This window comes from Peromyscus eremicus, chromosome 11, assembly GCF_949786415.1.
Source record: "Peromyscus eremicus chromosome 11, PerEre_H2_v1, whole genome shotgun sequence".
Classification (NCBI taxonomy): domain Eukaryota; kingdom Metazoa; phylum Chordata; class Mammalia; order Rodentia; family Cricetidae; genus Peromyscus; species Peromyscus eremicus.
The window spans coordinates 70,018,901-70,045,792 of NC_081427.1; the positions used below are offsets into that span (position 1 = coordinate 70,018,901).

General features: G+C 41.6%; 1 protein-coding gene across 1 annotated transcript in view; it reads left to right on the forward strand.

The window, feature by feature from the left end:
- Adgrv1 (adhesion G protein-coupled receptor V1) overlaps window positions 1-26,892 on the forward strand; it is a 474,255-nt gene that overhangs the window by 427,200 nt on the left and 20,163 nt on the right. The gene's annotated exons all lie outside the window — the stretch shown is intronic.

Here is a 26,892-nt window from a genome sequence, read left to right on the forward strand (position 1 = left end):
GACAATCACATCCCATTAAACATGAGTGCCAAGCTCTTCAGAGTTAGAGCCATAATGTCACCATGGAAAATGAAGGACCAAGACATCAAAATACTCCCTGAGGGCTCTGAAAGCTTCAGGAATGTTTGGGGGAGGCAACCACAGAACCATTTCAATGGTGAAGGTTGAGAAAAAATAGAGTGGATAGAGAAACAAATGTTTTCTATTCAAAAAAATAAGGAAAACTAATCAGCATAGACCTTTAAATGTAACAAAAGGTGACTTTAAAGCATGAATCTGGTCCTATGTGGAGGTCTGTAAGAGATTTAAAATGGGTGAGTTAAGGTCCCTGCGAAATAGGAAGCAGTGAAAAGGACCCCGCAAGCCACTGGGCAAACCACTTCCCCATTTTATCTGTTCACTCTGGAAAGCTCTGCTGAGATGTAGTTTATATACCGGAAAGTTCCTCTGTTCAAATTGTCCAGTCTGATGAGGGTTAACTTGTTCATATAGTTATGGAACTGCACCATAGTCTAACTTTAGAACATCTTCATGACCGATAAGAAGCCTCACGCTCATCAGTAACCCCTCCCCATCCTCCACCTTCTTGAGCTGCAGATTCCCAATAACCCATCTTCTCCCCATCTCGGTCTCCATGTCTACTCAGGATGCTTTATACAGTGGGATCCCAGAACATGTGGTCCTGCGTGTCTAGCTTCTCAGCTGGATGCGCTCCAAGTTCATCCATATCATCACACAGACCTTTTTATTGTACCTAGTACCTTTTAACTGACAAACAACAGTCCCCTGTAAGGACTCTCCAATAAGTATTTCCATTAGTTGAGGGACATTTGGGCTGGTTTCTCTTTGGGGCTAGTAAAAACTGTACTTGTATGAATGTATGTGTGTAGGTTTGGCATTGATAAGTATCTTTATTCCTCTTGGGCATATGTGTAGGAGAAAACTTGCTTGGCCATAAGTTAACTATCTGATCTGCAAAAAATGTTTTCCACAATGGCTGTGGTGGCCTGTTTGTTTGGTTTGTTGTTGTTGTTGTTGTTTTAATTTTTTATTCATTTTATATATTAACCACAGTCCCCCCTCCTACCCCTCCTCCCATTCCCCCGTCTCCTCTCCACCCCCACCCACTCCTCCAAAAGGGTAAGGCCCCGATTTCTCTTTATTTGTTTGAGATGGGGGTCTCACTGTGTTGCTCAGGCTGGTCTCAAACTCAAATGATCCACTGTCTCCACCTGCTAAGTGCTGGGATCACAGCAGCCTACTTGGCCTTTCTTCAGATATGGGTTTTGTTTACCTTTTGTCTATGTTTTCATCAGACAGAGTTGAGTCCTAAGACTAGGCACCTGGCAGATAATAACTTATTCAGTACCTGGATCTTCTGATGTGAAAGATGACATAGTCATGGGAGTACTTAAACACAGTCAGTCAATCAATCAACAGTGAATGCAAATGTGACATGATTTCAGAAATAAGGAGTTGTATGCTGCCCAAATGGTAACGATGTGAATATTGAGATAAACTCTGAACACAGCAGAGAGAAGACAGCTCATGAATAGATCCTAAAGGAAAGCTCCAGAATCATAAAGGAAACATACAAAAAAAAGAGAAAACACAAAAACAAGCCGAAAAGACATAGTGATAGATCCACAAACAGAAGAAAGGTATATCGGAACTACAAACAGTACAATCTGAAGAGATAAAGCTTCAGAATTTTATGGAACTGTATAAATACATATGAAATGATCTATTTGTAAGAGCTGAGAGGCTTCCCGAGAAGCATTGTGTTATGGAGATACTAAGAACACTTTCAACATGTCTGCACCTGTATTTTAAACACCTGGACAGTGAGCATCTTTTCTTGGCTTCTGATATTCTGGACTCTTCCTGTAAGTAGACAAGTCCCACTCAAGACTTATGAAGCTGTGGTGTGAGCAAATGGGCTTCTTGCTGAAAACCTAAGTTTCAAAGACAGCACAAAACCTGCCACCCTCTTCTCTTTCTCTGAGCAGCTGGTGCTTTTTACACCCTCCTGTCTACTGCATGCCAGAGATGGAGTGTAGTGGGATCACTCTCCAGGAGGCCCAGCACAGCCCACTACAATTCTAAACATGCAACTCAGACACTAAGAGTTTAATTGCATTTTCCCGCATTGTATAGTGAATCCCAGGGTCAGACATATTTGAGTGACTGAGGGGTTACATCATTTCATTTGGCCTACAGTCTTCCACAGTCTGTAGAGCTGCTCTCTAAATCACTCCGTTCACGGGATATTTATGCCTGAGAAAAGGAACAACTTCCCCAACAACATGTATTTGTCCCTACTGAATATAATATCATTTCATATCAGTTCCTCACGTCTTACACTTTGGGTGACTGTTTTTGCTTCTGGCATCCCTTAATTTCAAGCTGCATTCAAGTAAACTCAGTGAAATCTAAAGGAAAGGTTACAGGGAGAACTCTCAGGAAGTGAACCGCACTGGGACCTGCAGATAGCCATCTTCTCTATCTTTCCTCCTGAGCTGCCCTGGAACAGCCTAATGGCGTGGCCTCGGGGCCCTGTGGTTGACCTGTGTGAGCCTGACTCTTGAAGGTCAGTGGCTGTCTGGGGGCCACCAGCTTCCTCCTCTCTTCTGTGGAGTAGGTGTGCTGCAAGAATGAGTCATGAATGTATACCAGAGTGAATTTCAGTGTCTCAAACGGCATTTCAAACAAAGCCTATAATTTTCAGGTTTGGTTTTGATCTCGGGCAGTGATAAACTGGTCTTTCCTTTCAAACTTATTTTAAAAGTTGCTGACTCCTTTCTGATTCATCAGTCAGTTCTTATGTGATGAAAGATTCATGGAGCAGAGAGAGAATATTAATTGGAATGAAAAGAGGAAGCAGGTGATTACAAGTCCTTTTGTTATAAAAGTTCCCACATAGGTTTTAGTATTTCCACACAATTGGACAAGTGGATTGAGTCTAAGGTCACACTAGCCTGAACATATTTGACATGGTCTGCTCCCAGAGGCTAAGCATGCTTACGGTTAGTACTTAGATGGGAAAGGTGACTTGAGCCCCCTGGTCATGCACAATGAGACTCTGAACTGTTTGTCCCTAGTATAGTAGTGGCCAGTTTAATTGTTGAGTGGGAGCATCATTATGACAGAATGCTACCAACCCTCATGAGGCTCATTCTCTTTATCCTTCGTATAAACAATAACAGTTAAGATAAAGTTCCATTACTGTGATGGAAATCACTGAAAATTTGTGATGAATGTAAAACATTTCATTTTATCTTAAAGTTAAATGACGTTTTTATTACTAATATTGAAAAAAAACTCAAAATGAGTTTTAGGAAACTCACTGAAATCCAAAAGAATAAAGAGAGTAAAGAAATAGCTCCTGATAAACGAAACACTCTCCCATGTTGTCATCTCCAAGATGGCTGACTGCTTGTTTTTCTCCTTTTGGACATGGGTGCCCCTTTTCATAGCAAGGGGTAGACTCTTCTTCCCCTCCTTAAATCTGGGTTGGCTTTGGTCTTCCTTACACCAATCTCATGGAAACGATGCTGTCACACAGTGGGTCCAGCTTGTGAGAGGACTAACATTTTAGCTGTCTTTACCTTGGAAACCAGCCATCACGTATGCTTAATTATCCTGAGATGATCCAACGCTAGTAGAAGGACCACACTAACCAATGGGGAGCGGGCATGTGGAGAGACATACGTAGCCATCATGCAGAGGTTTTTGGGCATCTGAGCCCTGGTTCTGGATATATGAGTGAAAAAGCCATCTTGTAGGATCCAGCCACATGGAACAGAAAACCTGCCAAGGGCCGCTGCAGGAGTGTGGAAATAACTTGATTTTAAATGACTGAGTTTTGTGCAGCTTTGTTACAAATAGTTGGAACATCAAGAAGCCTCATGCTTCTCATTTCAAAATTATGTATTGCTGCCACTTTAACTTTTGCTTGCAGAAACATTCTTGATGTATAAGTAAAATTTCAAAATTATCATCTGATTTTTTTCTAACTCAAGCAGTGTGGCTCACACTAGGGCAAAGAGAGTCATCTTACCTAGAGTAGAACCTGTGTGCCTGCCTGGGATCCAGAGTGACCAACTCAACAGGTTTTCCACGGCCTTGGCAGCAAGTGCCTGTCTGCAGTCTCCTCCCCATTTTACTGCTGAGACGAAAATGAAAACACAATGCCTGGAGACCTGCGGGAAACCCCAGAGCTCTCCACTACAATGAATGGCTATTCACTTGAGTCTTTGCAAGCGCAGCTCAGCCTTCCCACATCTTGATAGTGGTGGTGGGGGAAATCCCGAATGTTCCAGGAAATGGATGCTCCTCCTCCGTGACCTCAGTCTTCAGAGATTCGAATCAGAAGACTTTGAACCCCAAATAGGATGCGCAGTTAATGCTTCCTTCTTTGTGTTTGCACTTGGAATTTGATATTAATAGCTAAAGACTGCCAGAACAGGGTTGGGGGATACCTGGGCTGCAGTGGGCTCACTATCACAGTCCCTGGGTTTAGTCCCTAGCGTCATAAAGAAAAGCCCAACCTCTTAGAATGATAGTCTCAGGAATTCCCCGTTCTTACAAAAGAAAGAGTTGGATGGTTAACATCTGGATGGTTAACATCCCGCCCAAACCCCCGATTTATACATGTAACCAAAGAAGAAGAGGGGCTGGGGGGGGGGGGCTGGGTCTTTCTAGAACTCACAGTTCCTGAATATCCTTTCATTAACCAACTAACAATTGTTTTATTAGTGTTTTGAGAGATTCCTAGGAAGTGTTTAGTCCTCCCCGAACTCTTCCAAGATCCACTCCCCACTCCCTACCCACTGAGCTTGTTCCAGAATATCTTTACCTCGGGGTGTCTGTATCTCTTTATCTCTTACCCACTCTCACTTACTTACTGATGACTGACGAAGGGAGATCACTATCAGATAACCAAACCAACATATATTCCAGTTATGCAGTCTTCATAAAGCATGCAAGAATAGTTAATGGACTGTGCCTGCCTATCAGTGACAGGTATGAGTTTCTGATTTCCTTGTCCTCTTCATGGTCATCATTATCATCATCTCCACTATGATTAAGATTCATCTGCCAGGCACTGTGCTAAGAAGTTATGTACAGAGAAAGCTTTCATCTCAGCGTTTACATGAATCCCATGAAAGAAATAATGTTATTTCTATAGTCAGACAAAAAAATCCAGGCAATGCAAGCCTGGGGACATTTCTATCGAGACAACAGTGCTAACTTATGGAGTTGGGATGAGAACCACATGTGATGTTCGAGCTCTATAGAGCCACTGGCTGCCAGCACCCATACTGACTAATCCCTTAACATTTTATTGTCTAAACTTTCACTGATAATCCCAATCTGAAGACTTAATTTTAGAAGCTGTCCATCCATATAAATAACCATTAGATTCTGTTCCCACAAAAGAGCTTGAAGGGATCTTGGCTGGAAAATTATTCTTGCATCTGCTACTTCATTTTTTATTTCTAACAAAAACCTCTCCCTCTCTTCCTATTACTGAAATACCCAGTTTTTCTCAATATTCTCCTAGTTGATACAGCTGCTATGCTACTGCTCTATTTTATGGGATTATTTGATTGATAAAATGCCTATAAAATTAATAAGCTCTCTAGACTGTATTAAGGGCTTGAAATTTGTTCTGTTTTTTATTAGTTTAATACCGTTCGGTATGTAATTGGCATAATGCCATGAGATCCTTTCTTTAACATACTTTCTAAAAGTCTCTCAGATATCCCCTTCCCTTTCTTTCTCTGTGATTATGCCTGGTGATTATGGCTGCCATGCAGCATATCATGGGCTGTAGATCTAGAGAACATGCTTTATTTCTCACAGTTGCTGGGGCCTGAAGTCCACAATGAAGGTGCCAGCTGATTTGGATCCCAAGGACCTTCTTCCTGCTGTGGTCTCACAGAAGAGCAAAAGAGATTCCTCCTATGTCTCTCTTTCTAAGTCATGAGCCCCATTGTGAGCGCCACTGACCACATGATCCATCTAGTCACCTCCTGGAGATGCAGCTCTAGGTTCCTACATGCTGGGAGTCAGGCTTGCTCCATGTGAATTTGAGGGCTAGAAGACACATTCCATCCCTGATACCTGGATCATGCCACCCATCATTTCACAGTTAAGACTCTTGCCACTGTCTTGAGACTGGTGTTCCTTGATTCTTATTTATCTCTTTTCTATGCGGAAGCATTCTAATATGCAAATTTACCTTGCCATTAAAATAATGAAATGGTGGCAATCCTGAGACTTTAAAGGAAAACCCTACTACTTTCTCAGTGAACTTCACACACTCAAGCCATTCTTATAGCCTTGATGCTGCCTAGAAGCAGTATAATTTCTAGTAAGTCTGGATTTAACAGCTAAGCACACTCTTGCTTTCTGAGTTTGCTTATGGTGATTTCAGGAGAGGATAGAGAGTGGAACTGTATCTAACTTTTTTAAGTGGGGCAGGGTATTGTACTCATACGTGTACCTAGGCCATGGCGTGTGCATGGAGATCAGAGAACAACTCTTGGGAATCCGTTCTCTCTTGTCATCTTATGAGATCTGGGTATCAAACAGATTGTCAAGCGTGTGCACAAGAACCTGTACCTGCTGAGCCTTCTCACTGGCCCGGGAACTGGCTTATACCTTGCTGCCCACTTGTATGAGGCTTTGGTGGACAGTTAATGGAAGATAAAGTCTATGTGGTACATAACTGAAGCCAATGTCTGTGGCTATCAAATTGTTTCATGGCTGAAAATGATTTAGTGTGTATGCCAGCTCTTATTGACATGACTGCATCCTTGTCATGCTACATCATGTTTGACCAGAGAACCAGTGAAGTATTCCCCATTGTTCACAATGCACTTACTGACTTTCAGTGTGTTTCCTTCTTGCTCATCTCCAATTTAATAAAAAATTTAAATTTCAATTTTCCTAGTGGCATTCTCCACTTTTTGGAAGGATTTACTCTTCTTCATTTACCCTTCTTTACTTATCTTTTAAAAGTTACCAGTGAGTCATTGCTTTCTAATCCTTTGAAAACTCTATAAAACAGTTATTCCTGTTTATTGCTTTTATCTGGAAGCAGTTTTTAATGGATGACGGCACTCTTCCATTTAATTCCTGGCTAAGGAAAAGACAGTTCCTCATTTTTAAAATATGTCTCTCCAGAATTACGCGATTGCCAATGAACATACATAAAGCTCGACTAGACAGTAGAAACATCAGGCTTTTGAGCCTGTTTTATCTTGGAGAGTTTGTATTCTGACATGGTAGTGAACACTTCAGGTGGCTTCTCTACTGTGGTCTGTTAATGCATGACTCTGCCAGCTTCTTAGCTGAAGATTCCATTGTAACTTTTTCCAGTGCTTTTTATTGCCATTATTATTATTTCAAATCCTTTCTACTCATGAGTCAATGTTTACATTGCTCTTTGTAGACATAGGCTTTGAAATGATGGTTTGTGTGGATAGACTTTAAATTGATAGATTAATAAAATATTAAAGAACAGATCTAAGAATAAAGAACACCAAAGGGGTAGTTATTACTAAAAAGTTAAAGTAAAAACTGGAGATAAATTATCTGGGAAATGAAGAACTGAATCATATTGGGGGCACAATGTCTGTACTCTATATATCTATCATACTCACTTGTTTATACATTATAATACTCAGAAAATCAAATAGGGCAATGGCATTTTTGCAACACATTGTCTTTAAAGAAAAGTACACTATACTAACGGTGAAGTGTGAACTTCACTAAAGGCAGCACACTCTTTCAGGAGCCTTATTTTAAAGGAAATAGGAGATGCAGTGGCCCCTTCCTCCAGATGACTCCACAAGACCACGTTTCCATGTCACAGGAAGCAGAAAATGGCTTTTCTTCTAATATTCTAAGACACTGCAGCTCTGCCTCCAGATGTCCCCTGTTCTCTGATCCCTCCATTTGCTACCCTCCCTCCCCCTCCACATTGTGGCAGGTGCCTGCTTTCACGATCACCTTCCATCCTTATCACCATTTTCCTTCCACACTTCACTCATCGCAGCCTCTCCGTCATTCCTGCTGCTTATTCCTGTTTGCCCTTGGCCTGCTCCGTGACTCTCTTTTCTCTGGACCTTTCACTGTCCTCTGAGAGTCCATTGTAATTGCAGATTTCAGGGTATCTGCATTTGATCCTTCGATTTCTTCACCAACTTGCCAACTGCCAGTCTAGTCTAGGCACAATACTCTTCATTTCTCTTTATTTTGGCCAGGAACTCATAGAGATCCTCCTGCCTCTGCCTCCCCAGTGCTGTGATTACTGTGATTGAAGGCATGTACCCCCATGGCCAGTGATGAATGGACAGTGGCAAGCCTTCATACAGCACATGTGCCAGACCGCTCTGTGGTCAGTTTTATATTCTTGAGAGCAGCTCTATATGTGGGTGTGATATTCATTTTCTAAATTTACAGACATAGTTATTTAATAACAGAAAGAAATACCAAGTACCAGTACAGAATAAAGTAATTAAATGAGAATAATAAAAAATAAAGTATTACAGAAAGTAATTGTCAGCCAATTAGTGGTACTCGGTAATGAATACTAATTTATTCTAAGCAGCCTTAACTGGGCCGTATCAGCTTTCCCGAAACCTTTGGACTGTCTTTAATTGGTTCCCCAGTAATCTTTGAACAAGAGCCAGCTGCCCTTATGGTTTGCATTTAATGCCTTCTGTCTGTACAAGAAATGAACAGCAACATGGCGCTGCCATCATCCGTTCCCCTCTCTTCATCCGCCATCATTCTTTGTTGTCTCCTGTTCACCACGGCCCCTCCCTTCTTACCTAAGCAGCTGCTTCTCAGGAAAGCCAGTCCGCCCATCTGTGTCTCGCATCTCTTTTCCTCCTCGTGGAACTAGTTTTTGTTGAGTTTTCCACAGCTGTCTCACAGTTTAAATCCCAGTCCTCTGGGCCTTACCCCCAATCTAAAGACATGAGTCACTCCACACTACCTAGAAGAGCTTCCTCATACTGTTGCTGCCTTATCAAGTTCCCGCCCTGCCTCTCTCCCTTCCTTCACCAAGTTCCTCCAGCAGTTTGTACCCATCACCTTCTAGTCACTGCTCCGCCATCAACGTGACTCATTCCTCCCTCATGCCCTTGCACACCAAACCCAGCAGCTCCTCCCTCATCCGCTTCTCCTTAATCTCTCCTGCTAAAGTCAGTACCGATGGCCATCCCGCTTCAGAAAACCCATCTCCCTAGTGGTGGTGATATTTTCATTTTCCTACTCACTCCCTGCTAATGGTTCTTCCTTGTGAAGAAACTCTAAAATGTGTATGTTATCCAGGGATTACCTCTGCTTTCCATACCATGGTAGCTAGTAATTTTAAAATCTGCCAACTCTATCCCTGCTGTGTTTCCACTTACACACACACACACACACACACACACACACACACACACACACACATTTTCATATGCTTTCAGGATATATCTACCTCAGTTTCCCTCTGATAGCTTATCCTCAAGAAGTATGAAAAAGTCTCACCCGTCTTCATCTGCCTTGCTCAGTTCCTCTGAGCTCGATGTGGTTGACATTTCTCATTCTTTTCTGTCTTTTAGTTTTCCTATCTAAGACGCCTGCATAATTTCTTTCACACTATAGTCAGAGCCACTCAGATCACTGGTTATCAGAACTGAAGTGTCAGAACCTCTTGGACTTCAGTAATTCTGGTCTCATGAGTCTATAGACTTACTGAATAGGAATCTTTGGTGATGAGTTCCCACTGTCCACCTTCACTTCCTGATTTGGGGTAACACTGCAGTTCTGTCTTTGTCATCCCCCTGACACACACACTTCTTACACTGGAGAAGGTGTAAGAGGCTCTTGGCCTCAGGCCTTTGCAGTCACCCACTTAGACTGCCACCATGGTTCCTAATGTACTGGCCCTGTCCCTGCTTCCTCCCCTCAGCCTGCCTGCTTTTCTGTGAGATTAAGCTCTCTTTCATGGGATATCTTTTGTTATTGGAAGTGTTAAATGGCTGTATAGTTGATGAAAAATCATTCCACATTGCTGGCCCACTACTGTGAGATTTTTCTTATTGCTCACTTCTGGGAACTTTGAACTGTAGCCAAAAGGAACAATCCACTGGGATTTATAAATTCACCTTTCCCCCTTTCTTTATGCTGTTCTTGTTCCTTTAACCTCAATATTTACATTTGCCTGCCTTCAAGGCCAAGGCTGAAGATAAACTTCCTTCTTCACAAACGCTTTTCTGACTCTACGAGAGCCAAGTACCTGTGTGTGCATACACACACACACACACACACACACACACACACACACACACACACCAAACAGTAGCATCTGCCTTCCATACCTGTGGGCCAGTCTAGCCATGATTTAAATTTCACATGAAAAATTCAAGAGAATGGGGGAAAGGAATGCTAGAATTAAAATCTGAAAAAAAAAAAATGAAGGGTACCTGTGGCATTGGCATACAGAGATAGAAACGTTTAATGACCTATTATGGGATGCAGGTCATTGTGTTCAAATCATCTACTTCCTAATACACAAACATTGTCAAAACAAGTGTTTGTTAGGGTTTCTTATTGTTGGTCTTTTTGTTTATGTTTGTGTAAGTTGTTTGGTTTTAATATTTTTATGTGTAAGTATTTTGCCTGCATGTATGTCTGTGTACCATGTGCATGCCTGGTGCCCTTGAAAGCCAGAAGAGGGCACTGTATCCACCTGGACTAGAATTACAGATGGCTGTTAGCTGGGACTCAAGCCTGGATCCTCTGGAGCTGCCAGTGCTCTTAACCACTGAGTCATCTCTTCCACTTCAAGTTTTTGTTTTGTGTTTTTGAAATACTGGACAGATGGCTGTCCTGGAACACGCTATGTAGACCATGTTGGCTAAGAACTCAAGAGATCTTCCTGCCTCTGCATCCCCAGTGCTGGGATTAAAGACATGCCCAGTGATTTATGATTATGTTTTACTCCAGTGGCTTCTTTCCCATTAAATCTTACACAGGGGGTTCAATTTGGGACTTTTTTCTCAACACGAGTGTTTCCCCTTTTTATTCTCTGAGACTGCTAATAAGAATGAGCAATCAGATATTAGTTCACTCTTTGTACGTAAAGATCCCTGCCCCATTCCTGTGTACTGCGCCATTGGACAATGGCAGGCCTTTATGTAACACAGCTTGCTCTGTGGTCAGCTGTACATTCCTGAGGACAGCTCTGTATGTGGTGTGATGTTCATTTTCTGCATTTACAGGCATAGCTTTTCAACAACAGGAAGTAATACACCCAAACCTTTTGAGAAATACAGCATTATTTCTAAGGAGAAGCAACTCCCCTGTAATCTAATAGCGAACGGGAGAAGAACTGCAATCAATCACACTGAAAAGAGACAAGACTCCAACACTCAGGTAGAGGCAGGCAGATCCCTGTGATAAAGCAGTAGAAATTTAAAAAAATAAATACAATTTAAAAATGTGGTTTCTAGTAGGGTGGCTAAGTTACAAATTTAAAGGAGAAAGTAAATTTTGAGGTAAACTGGCCTTTATCCAGACTGAGGCTATGTCAGAAAACAATCCTGGGAACTGGCATATATGACAACCCACACACAGAATTATCATTAGTGTTCATTTTTATGAGATGTTTTATTACTTGACTTAAGACTTTGGCACTGAATTTGAGCCCGTTATCCTAATGACTGTTCTGTGATGTACAATCAAACTATATACAATATTTAACTCATTACTAATAAGTGCTTAGTTAGTAACTTAACTTCTAGATATTATGAGGCCATCTAGTAAGATTCAAAATAAAGACGTTGTGCATTTCCGGTGTTCCAACAACTGAGTGAGGAGTTGCTGCCCAGTGCCAGTGCATCTTCATCGAGTGTTGGGGTGGGAGCTCCACCTCAACCCCTGGCACCCTGGCATCCCTATACTCAAAGACTCTGGAATGTTCTAGTGGAAGATCCACCTCAACTCCCCTCCCCCCATCTCTTCCCCCAAACCTGCCTCTTCAAAGCCCGCCAAACACAGCTCCTCCCCCAGAGAGGCTCAAGACCACTCCTACAGGACATTTAAGCTGCATCCCTGAAAACAGACACATGGTTTTCCGGTCTATTGTCCCCATCTCCTCTCTGGGGGGCTGGAGAATCTCCCGGGAATGCTTTACCCATTAAAACGGGGCTTTTCCAATTCAATCTGATTTGGATGTTGGCGGAGAGGCTTATCGGGGTGCAAGAAACTTATCATAGAGGAGCATTTCAAGCTCTTTACCACCCAGTCAATGGTCACATTAGAGAACAAGGCTAAACCAGTCTTCAACCGTTTCAAACTCTTTAACTCTTTAAATGGTGATGTTACAGAAATAGGTTGAGTTGATCTTTAATGGTTACTCAGCTGGTTCCCTGTTTGTTTCAGAACTCTGATGTCTAAAAACTTTTGTCACTTTTAGTTGACAAAACGTTCATAGAACATTACTGTTTCAGCTGTGAACCAAATGATAATTTCCCTTCCCATACTTCCAAGGCAGTTTTGTCTCAGAGGAAGAAGCACAATGTTGCACCTTTCCTTGACAATCACAGACATACCCAACAACTCCATCGCCACACAGCACTATATTTTCTGGCAACACTGGAGTACATGTTTCAAATAGAATTACTCTAATAACAGTTTTTGCAAGGTCAGTGTGGGTATGTCTCATATAACTTGGTTATTCTCCTTAGATTCAAAATTATAGCCTGCAAATTGAAAATTATATATAGCTTCTGCAAGGCAAGACCATAATTCTAGGCTTTCACCATCTTTTCAGTCCATATAAATCACACTCAAAGCAGGAGTGACACTGGGCTTTCCTTCAGTATCCAAGCAAGCCCAAGTCTGCAGTTAGCAAAGCCCGGATGGTGAGGTTCTCAGCAGAGCTTGAGACCCTGGGGAGCAGACTCACATTCCTTCAACCCTCCTAAATACACTAGGAAATAATCTGGTATTGGCTTCTGTCCTGGGGTCCAGCATATCACCTGCACAGCTCCTTCCACACCATCCTTCACACATCCCTAAGTATCAACTGTCTATGTCTGTAGATGCTAGGTGTAGGCCTACACTACAGATATGATCACTCAGGCTTCCTTTGCTTAAGATATACGATGATCCCCGTCAATTCCCATTGAAAACTTTATGGACTGTGTGCCATAAGCCACTGGTAAGTCCCATTATCGTATTTTAAGGGGAATGGTAAGAGATAGAAAGGAGTGGTGGCATGACATAGTGTAGAGTGGAAGAGCAGAAGAAAACAAGTTAGGATTTATGACGCTTTCCTCTCAAGAAGGTACAGTTCTGAGGGGTGGTACTTGGGAGGCAGAGGCAGGCAGATCTCTGTGAGTTCAAGGCCAGCCTAGTCTACAGAGTGAGTTCCAGGAAAGCTAGTACTACACAGAGAAACTCTGTCTCAAAAAAAAAAAAAAAAGTGCAGTTCACAACCATATTGCTTTCTGTGATTTGTGGTAAGTAAAGGTCAAGAATCTAGGGCAGATCTAATTCCTTCAGTGGTCTTGGAATTGGCATATGATTATGAAAATCTTAAATAAAATGGACTGATTTGGGGAAGTGATTAATGCCTGTAGCCCCCTTTCTCTCTGCCTCTCCCCCCTTCCATCAAAATGTAAGTAATTGGGCTGGCAAGACGGCCTAAAAGGTAAAGGTACTTGATGCTAAGCCTGAAGACTGAGTTCAGTCTCCAGGCTGTCCTCTGATCTCCATATGAGCTGAGAGCATGCACCTACCTCCCCCAAAATGAATAAATAAGTATAATTTAAATAAAAAATAATCACAGGGGTCTGTCATTGGGGGAATATCACTAACAGGTGGCTTTGCCTATAAACCACAACCATACATTTTTCTGCCGTGTTTTCTCTGCACCCTAAAGCCTCCTTCTTCCCCTGCCTCTCTGTGTGTGTGTTCCTTTGCATTTCAGTAAAAAGTGAGAGAAATAAATACTAGGCAGGCAAATTTAGCTGTCAGTTCTACTTTTAGCTGTATCCTAGCTACTCTTACAAAGACTTGAACTAGAATTTGGCTTTTGCTTACTAAGTTAACTAAGTTTGGGCCCCTCCCTTTGTAAGCAATGTGTAGAACTAAGCACTTGAGAGTGTTTTCATGGGCTTTGTGCAGCAGAGGATTTCACAAGGTACAAATGTATTTAGGTCATCCATAGAAAAAGAACCAACAGGCATTGTATATCCAGAGATACATAGAAGATAGGTAGGTAGGTCTCTTATTTAGAGTTTCTATTGCTGAGAAGAGACATCATAACCTTGGCAACTCTTATAAAGGAAAATATTTAATTGGGGGGCTTATAGTTTCAGAGGTTTAGTTCATTATCATCGTAGTGGTACATGGTGGCATGCAGGAAGACATGGTGCTGGCTACATCTTGATCCAAAGGCAACAGGAAGGCGTCTGAGACCTGGGCATAGCTTGAGCATATATGAAACCTCAAAGCCCACCCTCACAGTAACTTCCTCCAGAAAGGCCAAAAACAAAGAAACAGACAAAAAAACAGATGATATATTTCCAATATATAATGGCATAGGATGTACATTACTGTTCCAAAATGGAGGGAAGGGATCATAGTGAAGAAATACTGGACCAAAGCAAGGCCAAATACCATCTGGGCAAACTCTAAACTCTGCATCTCCATGTCTGATGTCAAAATGACTTTCTCACTGCCTTGGCATCTCCAACATCTTGGGATCTCCAGGTTTCACCTTCACAGATTCACACAATGGTCTCTCTAGACCTCCATGTAGGGACACCCCTGACACATACCTGGCCTCAGCAGCTTTCCTTAGTCTTGGAGGATGATTTATTTTTTCTATCCTTGACAGTAAAGCCAGAACAACGTGGCTGAAGCTGCTAAGTTCTGCTGCTTGTTGGGACTGGATCATGACCCCCATCATTCAACTACATCTTCACCATCTTTCTGTTTTCCATGGTTTTTTTCACTGACTAAGCTTGAATATTCTGGAACTTGTTCTGTAGACCAGGCTGACCTAAAACTCAGAGATCTGCCAGCCTCTGCCTTCCTAGTACTGAGATAAAAGGTGTGCACTACCACACCTGGCTTTAAGCTTTTCTTTAATTTCTTTTCATAGGCTGGAAACTTAGCTGGGTGGAATCTTGCCCTGAGCTCACCACTCCCTTTATTCCATTTCTTAATCTGTTATCCTTGAACCCAGAACTTAGCTCCATTCTACTTCCTAGTATTCCTTTTCTCCTCAAATTATGCATTTTGCATTTTTCCTTTCTCAGCTTGCTCTTTTTCATTATAAATCTTCATTAGAGTTAACACTGATAACCACATACCAGTCTATACTAGGCTGTTTTGAGATTTCCTCTGCCAATGGAATTAATCCAAAACTCTTCAGTTTAGCCTTAGGCAGACTTTTTGGACAAAGGCAAAAGCACCACATTCTTCACCCAGATATTGCAAGACCAGTCTCTAGGCCACATACCAACATTCTTCTCCTCTGAAACCTCTTGATCTAGACCACTACAACTCAAATCACACCCAGCACCACTGTCTTTCATGCTTCTACTAGGATGGCCCATTAAGCAGCACTTAAAACATTCAACTATTTTTCTAACCCACAGTTCTAAGGTCCATATTTCTTAAAACAAGAGCATGGTCAGGCCTATCATAGCAATACCCCAGTCCATGGTACCAACTTCTGTCTTAGCTAGGGTTTCTATTGCTGTGAAGAAACATCATGACCATGGCAACTCTTATAAAGGAAAACATTTAATTAGGGCTAGCTTACAGTTTCAAAGGTTTAGTTTATTATCATCATGGCAGAACATGACTACATGCAGGCAGACATTGTACTGGCTGTATCTTGACCCAAAAGCAATAGGAAGTGGTCTGAGACACTGGGAGTAGCTTGAGCATATATGAGACCTCAAAGCCCACCTCCATAGTGACATAGTTCCTCCAACAAGGCCACACTCACTCTAATAAAGCCACACCTCCTAGTAGTGCCACTCCTTATGAGCTTATGGGGGCAAATTACATTCAAACTACTGCAGGAGGTAAATAGATAAATGATAGATAAATAAATAGATGATATATAGATAAATAGATGACAGATAATAGATGAATATGTGACCTATAGAAGATGACCAAAAGATGTGCAAACAGACAGACAGACATCTCCAGGAAAAGAGATGTAATGTAAAGTACTGGTTGCTTTTGTTATGAGGACTGAGGAGTCTCAAAATCTGACACCTGTGATGGGAGACCCAGGCTGGCTGTGGTGCAGGTCAAGGGCATAAGAATATGAGTTGGGAATCTGGTCCCGGTCTGAAGGCCTGAGAGCAGGAGCACCGAGGACAGAGGAAGACATGCTCCAGACCACACAGTCAGGTAGAAGGAAGTGTCACCTTAGGCTTTCTTCTACCTTTTTTCTTTGTGTAGACCCTCAGAGGATTGGGTGATGTCCACTCACATTGAGGAAGTCTATCTGCTTTATCCACAATTCAAATGCTCACTTTTCTCTGAAACATCCTCAAAGACATACCCAGAAAGTTTAAGCAGTTACTGAGGTTTCTCTTTTCCAAGTCAAGTTAACATATAAAATCAATGATCACATAACTTACATAATAATGCTATGAAATTTTAAAAATAAAACCCAAAAGAGGAAGAGGATAGAGAAGAGAAGCTACTGAAAGATTATTTTTAAATATTTTAAAAGAAGTAATAGTATTTTAATTATTTCCTTAAGGATTTCATACAATGGGCTATTGATCATATTCACCCATCCCTCTTCATTCTTCCCAGAGCTGCTCTTACTTCCCTACCCTGCCCCAACTTTGTGTCTTTTTAATTTATTTTTTTAAATAACCCATCAAGTATAATTTATGCTATATCAACCTACCAGTGACTACACCCTTAAAGAAGACTGACTCTCCCTCCCCAAAAGCCATCAATTCTCTACAGTTCTTCATTTAGCAGTAGGTTCTCAAGAGTCCCCCCAACACACACACACACACACACACACACACACACACACACACACACACTGAAATATTGACTAGCTTATTATTGTACACATCTTGTGCAGGCAACCACAGAGGCTGTGAGTTCATGAGTGTGGTGGTCCTGAGGATACTGTTGCTCCATTCCACCCTAACCTCAGGCTCTTGCAATATTTCTGCTTCCTCCTTCCACTATGGACCCTGAGCCTTGGGGTTAAATGATACGTATGTCCCATTTGTGCCTGAGTATTCCACGGATACTTGTGCTTTGCACTTTGACCAGTCTGAGTTTCTCCATGAACCACCATCCACTGCACAAAGAAACTTCACTGCTGAGGTCTAACTACACTAATCTATGTGTACAGAGACAGAAATTTAGAGATCAGTTTGATACTCTGTCCATTTAACAGAATAATAATAGTTAAGTTTATCCCTTGGCCTCTGAGCTCCCAAACCATGAGTTGTTGGCAAGATTTACAGTGCCAAGAATGGCTTTCCTTCTGTGGAGCAGGCCTTTAATAGTTGGTTACCTCTATAACATTCATGCCACTATGGCGCACATGGGCATTATCTTGCCACGAGGGGTCTATTTTTAAGTGGGTTGGAGAGAATATTTTTAGTTGCAGTTTGAATGTGATGGAGCTTCTCCAAAATGTTTAGGATTTTGCTGCAGAAGTCCTGAAATAAAAAGGAAATTCTAAAGTTAGAACCATGTTTAGGACTTGTGGTTAAAGAGTAAGAGTATGGGCTGACCAAATATGGTGGAGGTTGTTTCTGTAAACAATTTCCAAAGCTCACCCACAAGTGTTATTTTTAACCTATTCCACATAGTGGCCTAATGCTGATTGACCAGTTCTGGGACACGAATGCCTTGCACTTTTTTGTAAGCCTATGTGCTTCTAGGGATATTTGAGAGCACTAGTGAGTGCTCATATGTTGTGGAAACAGTGCTAATGGGGTAAGAAGGCTCAGGGCACAATATAATCTCACCAAAAGCTGAATCAGATCACAGAAGCATCCTTGTATCCAAATATCTAATAATTTCAGAATAAGAACCATGCTTTAGAAAAAGATCCTTTGATGCCTCTTTTTTTCAATTTACCTGTTTTTCTACTTTAAATGAGTGCTCTGGTGGAAAAAAACCAAAAAACAAAAAACCATAACTATCTTAAATCCCCATCATCTCACTGTCGTGCTCCTGGTTTTATGTTGATGAGTCTGTTTTAATAGCACATCCCAAAGTCTGGAGGTCAGTGGGGTAAAAACTGTAAAAAGCACTTTAGAAGATTGCAAACATATTACACACTCCAGCCTCACAGGAATGAGTTGTTATTTCTATAACAAAGCCATGACTGCCATCACTGCAGGAAAGCTTGAAGGGTGGAATATCAAGGAAACGGTTAAGAAAGGAGTGGGTGTTCTCTACAAACCACAGTTAAATTCACTGAGATCACACACCCCCATCACCACAATTCAACACAGAATGTCAGGAGATGGGATGTCGTCCATCAGCACTGACTTGAGGAGTCAGCTTCCTAGTGACAGCAGTTTCAACACAGAACTTTCTGTGTGTTCCCCTTTCTACAGGTAACTTCTTCTAGAAAGCTTTGAAGTGCTTTGTTTTTCACATTAGTAATATCTTGTTAACTTGAGTATTTCAGTACTTTAATAATTTGATTTTGTCTGTATAAATGGCTTCTATTCTTCGGAAATTTCATACATGAATGCACGTATTTGGGTCTTATCCACCACCTCTCCCCACAACCAACTTCTGGACCCACACAACCTCAAATCCTCCACCCAACTTTATGTCTTCCTCTTTTCTTTTTCTGTAACTCACTGAGTCCAGTTGGTGTTGCCCATACGTCCATGGATGTAGGATGATTCACTGGAACACAAGCAGCCTACTGTGGGCCACACAGGTGAAGAGAACTGACTACCTCCCTTAGTTCCTGTCAGTGGCCAGTAGTTCCTCTGCTAGGGGTGGGGCCTTCTGTGTCCCTTCCCAGTCCATGCTGGAGTGCTGACTGGCTTTGTACAGGCAGTCACAGCTGCAACAAATTTATGACTGCAATGGCCTTGTCATGTTCAGAAGACACGACTGCATAGTAGTCCTCACCAGCACTTGCTTTACAGTCTCTCCTCTGTGTGTGTGTGTGCGTGTGCGTGTGTGTTTGTCCACCTGTCTGTGTGCATATATATATATATATGTATATATGTGTATGTATATATATATGTATGTATATATATGTATGTATATATATGTATGTATATATATGTAAGTATGTGTGTATATATATATATAAAATGGCTTTATCAAACAACCACAGAGTTAGTTATCTCTCTTCCATCTTCTGTCCTACCCTCTGACCCCCTCCTCATTTAAACCTTCCCCTATCACTCCCCTTTGCTTCTTCATTCCACAAGGATGAAACTTTATTTTCACACATAACTGATTTAACAATCTTTTCCCCTTTTTGTAATAAATATATATATATAATAAATTTAGTACTTAATAAAGATGTATGGACTAAAGGGTATACTGTGTGACTCACTGGGCCTCCGAGATATTTTTTTTTTATTTCGTTCATTTCGTTTTAGGGGGAATTGTTTTGTTTTTGGTTTTACTTTTAAATTTTGTTTAAGATGGGATGTTACAAGGACAAAGGGCAGAGGAAGTGGGGGGAAGGGGAGATGAGTGGAATTGGGATGCATGATGTGGAATCCACAAAGAATCAATAAAAAGTTTCGCTGTGAAATGTTGTTCTGTACGCTGTGAATGTGTGTTGCTCCGATTGGTTGATAAATAAAATGCTGACTGGCCAGTAGTCAGGCAAGAAGTATAGGCAGGGTAAGCAGACAAGGAGAATTCTGGGAAGAGGAAGGCTGAGTGAGGAGTCACCAGCCAGACACAGAGGAAGCAAGATGACAAGGCAGAACTGAGAAAAGGTACCAAACCACATGGCTAAACATAGTTAAGAATTATGGGTTGATTTAAATGTAAGAGCTAGTCAGTAATAAGCCTGAGCTAATGGCCAAGTGGTTATAATTAATACAAGCCTCTGAGTGATTATTTTATAAGAAGCTGCAGGACTGTGGGTGAAAGAAATTTGTCTGGACTGCGGGGCCTGGCAGGACACTGGAAAACTTCCAGCTATGAAGTTTTTTTTAAAATTTAGCACTTAAATGTTTTCAGCATCCACTTAATTATCATTAAGCATCATTAACTATACAGTTAATTATCACCAACTCCCACCATGCTATGTAACCATTAACATTATCAAAATATCCTGAAGCTTTTTATAATCCCAAACAGAAACTCCATGTCTGCTGAATAGTAACTCTTCGCTTTTTCCTCTTGGCTCCTGGTAGCCCTGTGTACTTTCTGTCTATCAATGCATTTACTACCTTGATGCCAGTGAAATTATTAATCCTTTTGTGTCCATATTATCTCACTCAAAACATTTTGCCAAGAGTTCATTAGTATTGTAAGTTTATAGCACAACCCCATTCCTTTTTAATCCTGAGTATCTCCGTCTTAGCAAAAATACCATACCTTATAAACAGTAAAGTCTCAGCTGCTGCCGCCAACAGTCTGGTGTTTGGTTCATAGCTGATGTCATCCCAATGGTAATGGTCATCATGTGGAGAAAGGAGCAAGGCAGCTCCCCAGAGCCTCTATGATGAGAATTCTAATCCCTTTCATGACTCTCTACCATTGCACAGGTGATATTATAATACACCTAAGGATAAGTCCTAGGTTTTGTTTATGGCTGGTGGACATTTGGCTGCTTCAATTTGGTTATTGTTACTGATGCTGCTATGAACAATGGTATACAAGCATTTCCTCCCTTACTTTCCCTTCTTTGGGATAAAACTAGGCCTGGGATTGTTGGAGCCTATGGTAACTTTCTGTTTAGCTTTTAAGGAACCACAAAACATTTTCCGCAGCAGCCACACATGACATTCCCATCAGTGGTGTTCTCATTTCTTCCCATCTTCCCACTACTGTTTTCCCATTTCTCGGTAACGGCTATCACAGTGAGTATGAATTATAGTTTGTTGTAGTTTTGGTTATTTTTTCCTGTGGCTAGTTATGTTGAGTATCTTTTCACATGTTTATTGGCCATTTATATAGTTATTTAGAGAAACAATCTTTCTCAGCCCTTTGCCCATTTTGGAGTTGGAGTGTTTGGAGGTTTTGCTGCTGCTGTTAGGGTATGGACATTCTTCATACACTGTGTGTGCATAGTTGTTTAAATAGAGCTCCTCATTCCTCGGACAGAATACTGTGTTTTTAAGGTCTCTTTTTATGGCGAACATTGAAATTATTCTGCGTTATGTTAACAAAGCTATCTCTAAATATCAGTTGTCTTGTCTCTAACATTACCAATGATAGGTGTCTTCTTTGATAAACATTGACATACAGGCAAGAGATAAGTTACCAGTAATTTATTATATGGAAAAACTCAGCTTGGTAATTGTGAAACAAAAGTTATTTCCATTAAAGAGAACAGTAATGTCCAGCTTGCCAAATTAAATTCATGGTACATGGTAGCCATTTAACAACATGCTTCTCAGCTTCCATCCCCATCCCCCATTCTCCTTTCCCTGAGGCTCCAGTGAATTTAAAAGGTGCCTCTTCAGAGGTAGACTGACAATAAAGCTGTGGAAGCTTAAGTTTCAGAGCCTCTCTCTTGGATGGGTGCCGTCTGAGATGCGTAACCCAATTACAGACTTGCAATTTTTGTTTTTTAAAGAAGTGCCCCCTCCTCCAGTTTTATAGGCTTAAAGCCCACAAAATCCAGATGTGCCTCTCAATGTTTCTTCCATCTGAAGCCCTTGTTTAATTACTGCTGCTCTGCTGGAAAGCCAGAGTGAGTCTGCTGCTAAGTACAGAGTTATTTATGACGGGCTTTCCTCCTTGCAGGGTTTCTGCTCTGGAGTGCCAAGCTACCACACTGCTTACAGAAGGGAATGGGCTGTGGGTATCTCCAGGCAGCAGCCCCGGCATGCTCTGTTGGCTTGCACAGAGTTCTGCCAGCGCATAGTGCTTGCTTAGCTCTAGGGACTTAGAAGAACATGTCGACCAAATTCTGGAACCGTGGATCCTAGTTGTGCATTTAAAACTGTGCATAGACTTTCATGCTCCACACAAATCCACAGATAGAAACTTCTGTTTATACAGTAGAAACTAAGATGTCGCTTGTAGAGTTGATGATAAATCTTTGACAATTAAGCAGCTACCTAGGCTTATCGGGGCCTTCTGACTCTTTAACTAAGTAAGATTTAATTGAGAAAATAAAAGAACTTTGGTTAAAATTTAAATCAGAACATATTCTCTCTTGTTTAGCTGCAAGACATTATTGGAAAAAGAATTATTCATCTATATAAATGTATTTTATATTATCTTATTTTCCCTAGAAGTTATAATAATTCAGATGGTTTATATGAGTATATCTGAGCAAAATATCAGCAAAGCCCTCTGCTAAGGCCTCTCTCTTTATAATTAAATCTGATTTTTCTACCTCTTGCAACTTCTCTTTTTCTTGTTTGCTTTTTAAAAAAATTTAAATAGTATTGATTTAATGATATAAAATGTTATTCACAAAGAAGTTGGTGATTTTTTTAGTAATCAGTTAATTTAACTTGTTAAACATAATTGCAGAAATTTTATTTCTCTAGTGAATTCTTCCTAAACTGCTTAGTATTTGAACATATAACATTTTTAAAAACTTTATCTATTCTTTTCTCATACAATACATCCTGACCACAGCCTCCACTCCCTCCACTCCTCCCAGGCCCCCCACTTTCCCTCTCCCCCAGATCCATACTCCCTGTTTCCCCTCAGAAAAGACCAGGCCTCCCAGGGACATCAACTCAACATGGCACAAGACACAATAAGACCAGGCACAAACCCTCACATCAAAGCTTGGCCCAGTAGGAGGAAAAAGGTCCCAAGAGCAGGCAAAAGAGTCAGAGACACCCCTACTCACACTCTAGGGGTCCCCCTCCCCCCACAAATAAAACCCACCAAGCTAGCAACCATAACATATATGCAGAGCACCTAGGTCAGACCATGCAGACTCCGCAATTGCCATTTCAGTCTCATGCTCTCCTAGTGTCTCAACACCTCTGGCTCCCACAATTCCTCCTCCCTCTCTTCTGTAGGAGTTCCTCTGAGCTGGGAGGGTAGGGACCAGATGGAGACCTTCAACCTGGCTCTCTCCACCTAGTACTTGGCTGTGGGTCTCTATATCTGCTCACATCTTTTTTCTTTTCCTTTCTCTTCCTCAACAATTCCACCCCAAATCCTCTAGTTGGTTCAGAGCAAGGTATGCATGCACGAAAGGGTACCCAAACATTGGCTACCAGAACCCAGTCACTGCTAGGGTCATCCGAGTGAGCAGTAGGATGCGGCATAGACTCCAGAGTGAGTTTGGAAGCTCTATATACATGGGTAAAGACAACAGCATCAGGAGCTGGAATCCATACAGGGAAATGCATAGAAGATTTAAGATTACTGAAAACAGTGGGGGAATGGACTGTCTGTTGACAGACAACAGTCACAAAATGTGGAAAGGGAGAAAACCGGAACTAATGTTTGTGATGTCGGCAAGTGAAAGTATTGATGTGAACTGAGAGATGCCATTACTTAGAGAGATATGAACACTTCAAGTTGTCAGCCCTCCCAGTCTCTCACTTTCCACTATACCAGAACTAAGTCTAGGAATGAACAATTCACTGGTTTTAAGTCATGCCGTAATGTTCTGCACAGGCTGAGACACAGTCGCCCTTTGTCCAGCGCATCCACACTGTATGCACTATCTGTCCTTTCGCTACTCAAGAGCTACCAGTCGACTTTTGGGTCAACTGCTCAACTACTGCACTTCTGGGGTTCAAGTAACACTTAATGGTGGCCCAAAAGTGTGAGAACAGTGATGGCGGCAATGTTAATGTACCAAAGGGAAGCCATGGAGTGTTTTCTTTAAGTGATAAGGCAGGGGTCATCAACATTATCATAAGCATGTAACATGAAAAACGTAACATACTATGCACATTTTCAGACATGCATCTGAGAATGTGTCCTCTGAGAACCAGTAGAAACAATGTCATTGAATCATGAAATTACCCACTCAAGTTAGCCTCTACCACGGGAAAAACGTTATAATCAATAAATACCTTGTACAACAGGAAACTACTTTAGTTGTGAGAGGAAGTGAATGCATGTATGATCGAGTGTGTGTGTGTGTGTGTGTGTGTGTGTGTGTGTGTGTGTGATAGCTAATGACTACTGAGACACCTTAGGAGTACCAAAGGCAAGTGAGCATGTCTAGCTGTAGATCATACAGATCACGGTATCCAAATACTATTGTATCTTAAAAGAAACCAAAACTAGTGTAGAGAATGTCTAAAGTATCTTGGACCCATAACTTAGCAAGTGCCAATAGAATGGTGGGGACCCAGAGAGCAACACAGAAGCCACCTGGAGAGAGCTCCAACTAGGGGCGACTTAAGCAGCAAAATTAATATTAATGAATGACAGACCCCTAAATACAATAGGAATCCCTGAGTCCATACTATAAAAGTGAACAAACTAAATATTTGGTAGTGAAAAGATCATTTACATAGTTTCCAAGTAATGCCACACAAGATACTTTTTAATTACAAAGGCTCTCCCCTTAGAGGAGGCTAATTTTAGCAGAGACTCTCTGCAACTCTCGCAGACTTGAGTGACCAGAATGAACATCTTCATTAACGGGACAAGCTGAGTTCCTGTATTACAATAATCTGTTATCACTTGCGATGCCTACATTTACAGTTCAAATCTAAACATGGAAAAAAATAAAACCAAAATTTGTGGTCCTTGTTCTGGTTTCATTCCTGTTGCTGGGATAAAATGTCCCAACTAAAAGCAGCTGGGGCAGAAAGGGTTTATTTTAGCCCACAGTTTATCCTAGTAAGGAAATAAAGGTGGCAGGCACTTAAGACAGCTGCTCACACCACATCCCCATGCTCACCTGCTTACTTGCTTTCCTGTGTTCAGCTTCATTTCTCTACTTGTATACCAGTGGTTGGTTCTCAACCTGTGAGTTGCAACATTTTCACAGGGGTCACCTAAGACCCTTGGAAAACACAGAGATTTATATTACGATTCATAACAGTAGCAAAATTACAGTTAGGAGGTAGCAACGAAAGTAATGTTATGGTTGGGGTTACTACGGCACAAGGAACTATATTAAAGGGCTGCAGCATTAGGAGGGTTGAGAACCACTGTCGGATACAGTCCAGGCCCCTTGCCTTGGGAATGGCGCCACCAGGAGTGGGCTGGGTCTTCCCCACATCATCTGACACTAGTAACCCAGACACATCTCCATGGACACATACACAGACCAACCCAATATGACTAATCTCTCACTGAGAATCTCTCCCCACGTGATTCTAAATCAAGTCAAGTTGAAATATAAAGCTCACCATTACAGTACTCTATAAGAAAAACTACCTGGAATCAACAAAAATGTCAGATTCCAAGATTTTCTCAACGGTTTTGGTTAGGGGGATTACGGAGATGTCAGCTGTACAGTGCTGGCTGTTCCACACGGAGGGAATTGTTGGAATAGCTAAATGGTGTCTGTGAGGGAGCTCAGTGTGGAGAAGTGCTTGCCACGCAAGCCTGATGACCTGAGTTTGATCTCCAGAACCCACTGTGAAAGGAGAAAATCGACTCCTGAAAGTTGTCCTCTGGCTTACACATGTGCTGTGACACGCAGGTGCCCTTACTCAGGCACACACACAAAATACATACACGCACACATACATGTATACATATATACATATAAAAGTACACAAAGCACACACGTTCACACACAAATAATACCAAAAATTAAAAATAATAACCGAATGGAACTTGAAGGTGCTGGTAATGTTCCGGTGCTGCCTTCGTGGTTTTGGAAACTGTGAATACAGAGGAAAACGTTGGCATAAAATATGCCAATCTTAGTATTTGGAGAGGTTGGCTACTTCCAGACTTTTTAAGCCCACAAGGCCTTGTCACCACACTGTCCTTACAATTCTTCTGTTAGCTTGAGGTTGTTTCAGAACAAAGGGGAAATTTTAAATTGCTAAAATCGTATGTAACTATTCAAACCCACACAGGGTGAGGACTCTGTGCTTCTGGTGGGTCATCTGGCCTGTCCTGAGAGTCTGTCCTAACACCTTTCAATAGCTTCAACATAGATTTATTTATGGCTGCTTTAAGATCTCATTCAATTTCTAAATTGCACGTAGACTGTTATATCACGATTAAGAGCTCTTCTGTGAAGACATTTGATGATTCAAACAATCTCCCTACCCCAAAATCAAAGGAGACAGTGGAGATGACAGTCGAGTCCCGTGACCCAGAATCAATCCATCTTGAAAACCACCGTCAGAGGAGCTGGAGAGGCGCCTCAATTGTTTAGAGCACTCCTGCTCTTCCAGCGGACCCAGGTTCGATTCCTACCACCCACATGGTGGCTCCCCACTGTCTGTAACCCCAGTTCCACAGGATCCGACACCCTCTTCTGGCTCCACCAGGCACTCTCTGCAAGTGAGGCAAGACATCCATGCAGGCAAAACCCTCACATACACACAAAACCAATAACAAAAAGAGTGTGTTAGCGCCCCTGTGGCTCGGAGACCTTTGTGCGGGGCGCTTATATGGAAACCGTTAAACAACTTCAGGAGAGCCTGATGGGCAGCTCCAATGCTCCCTGCTGGTAACTGTGAGTTAGTCCCTTCATCTGCACTCTGAACCTTCACAATATGTTTTGTTATCTCAGGGAATCACACA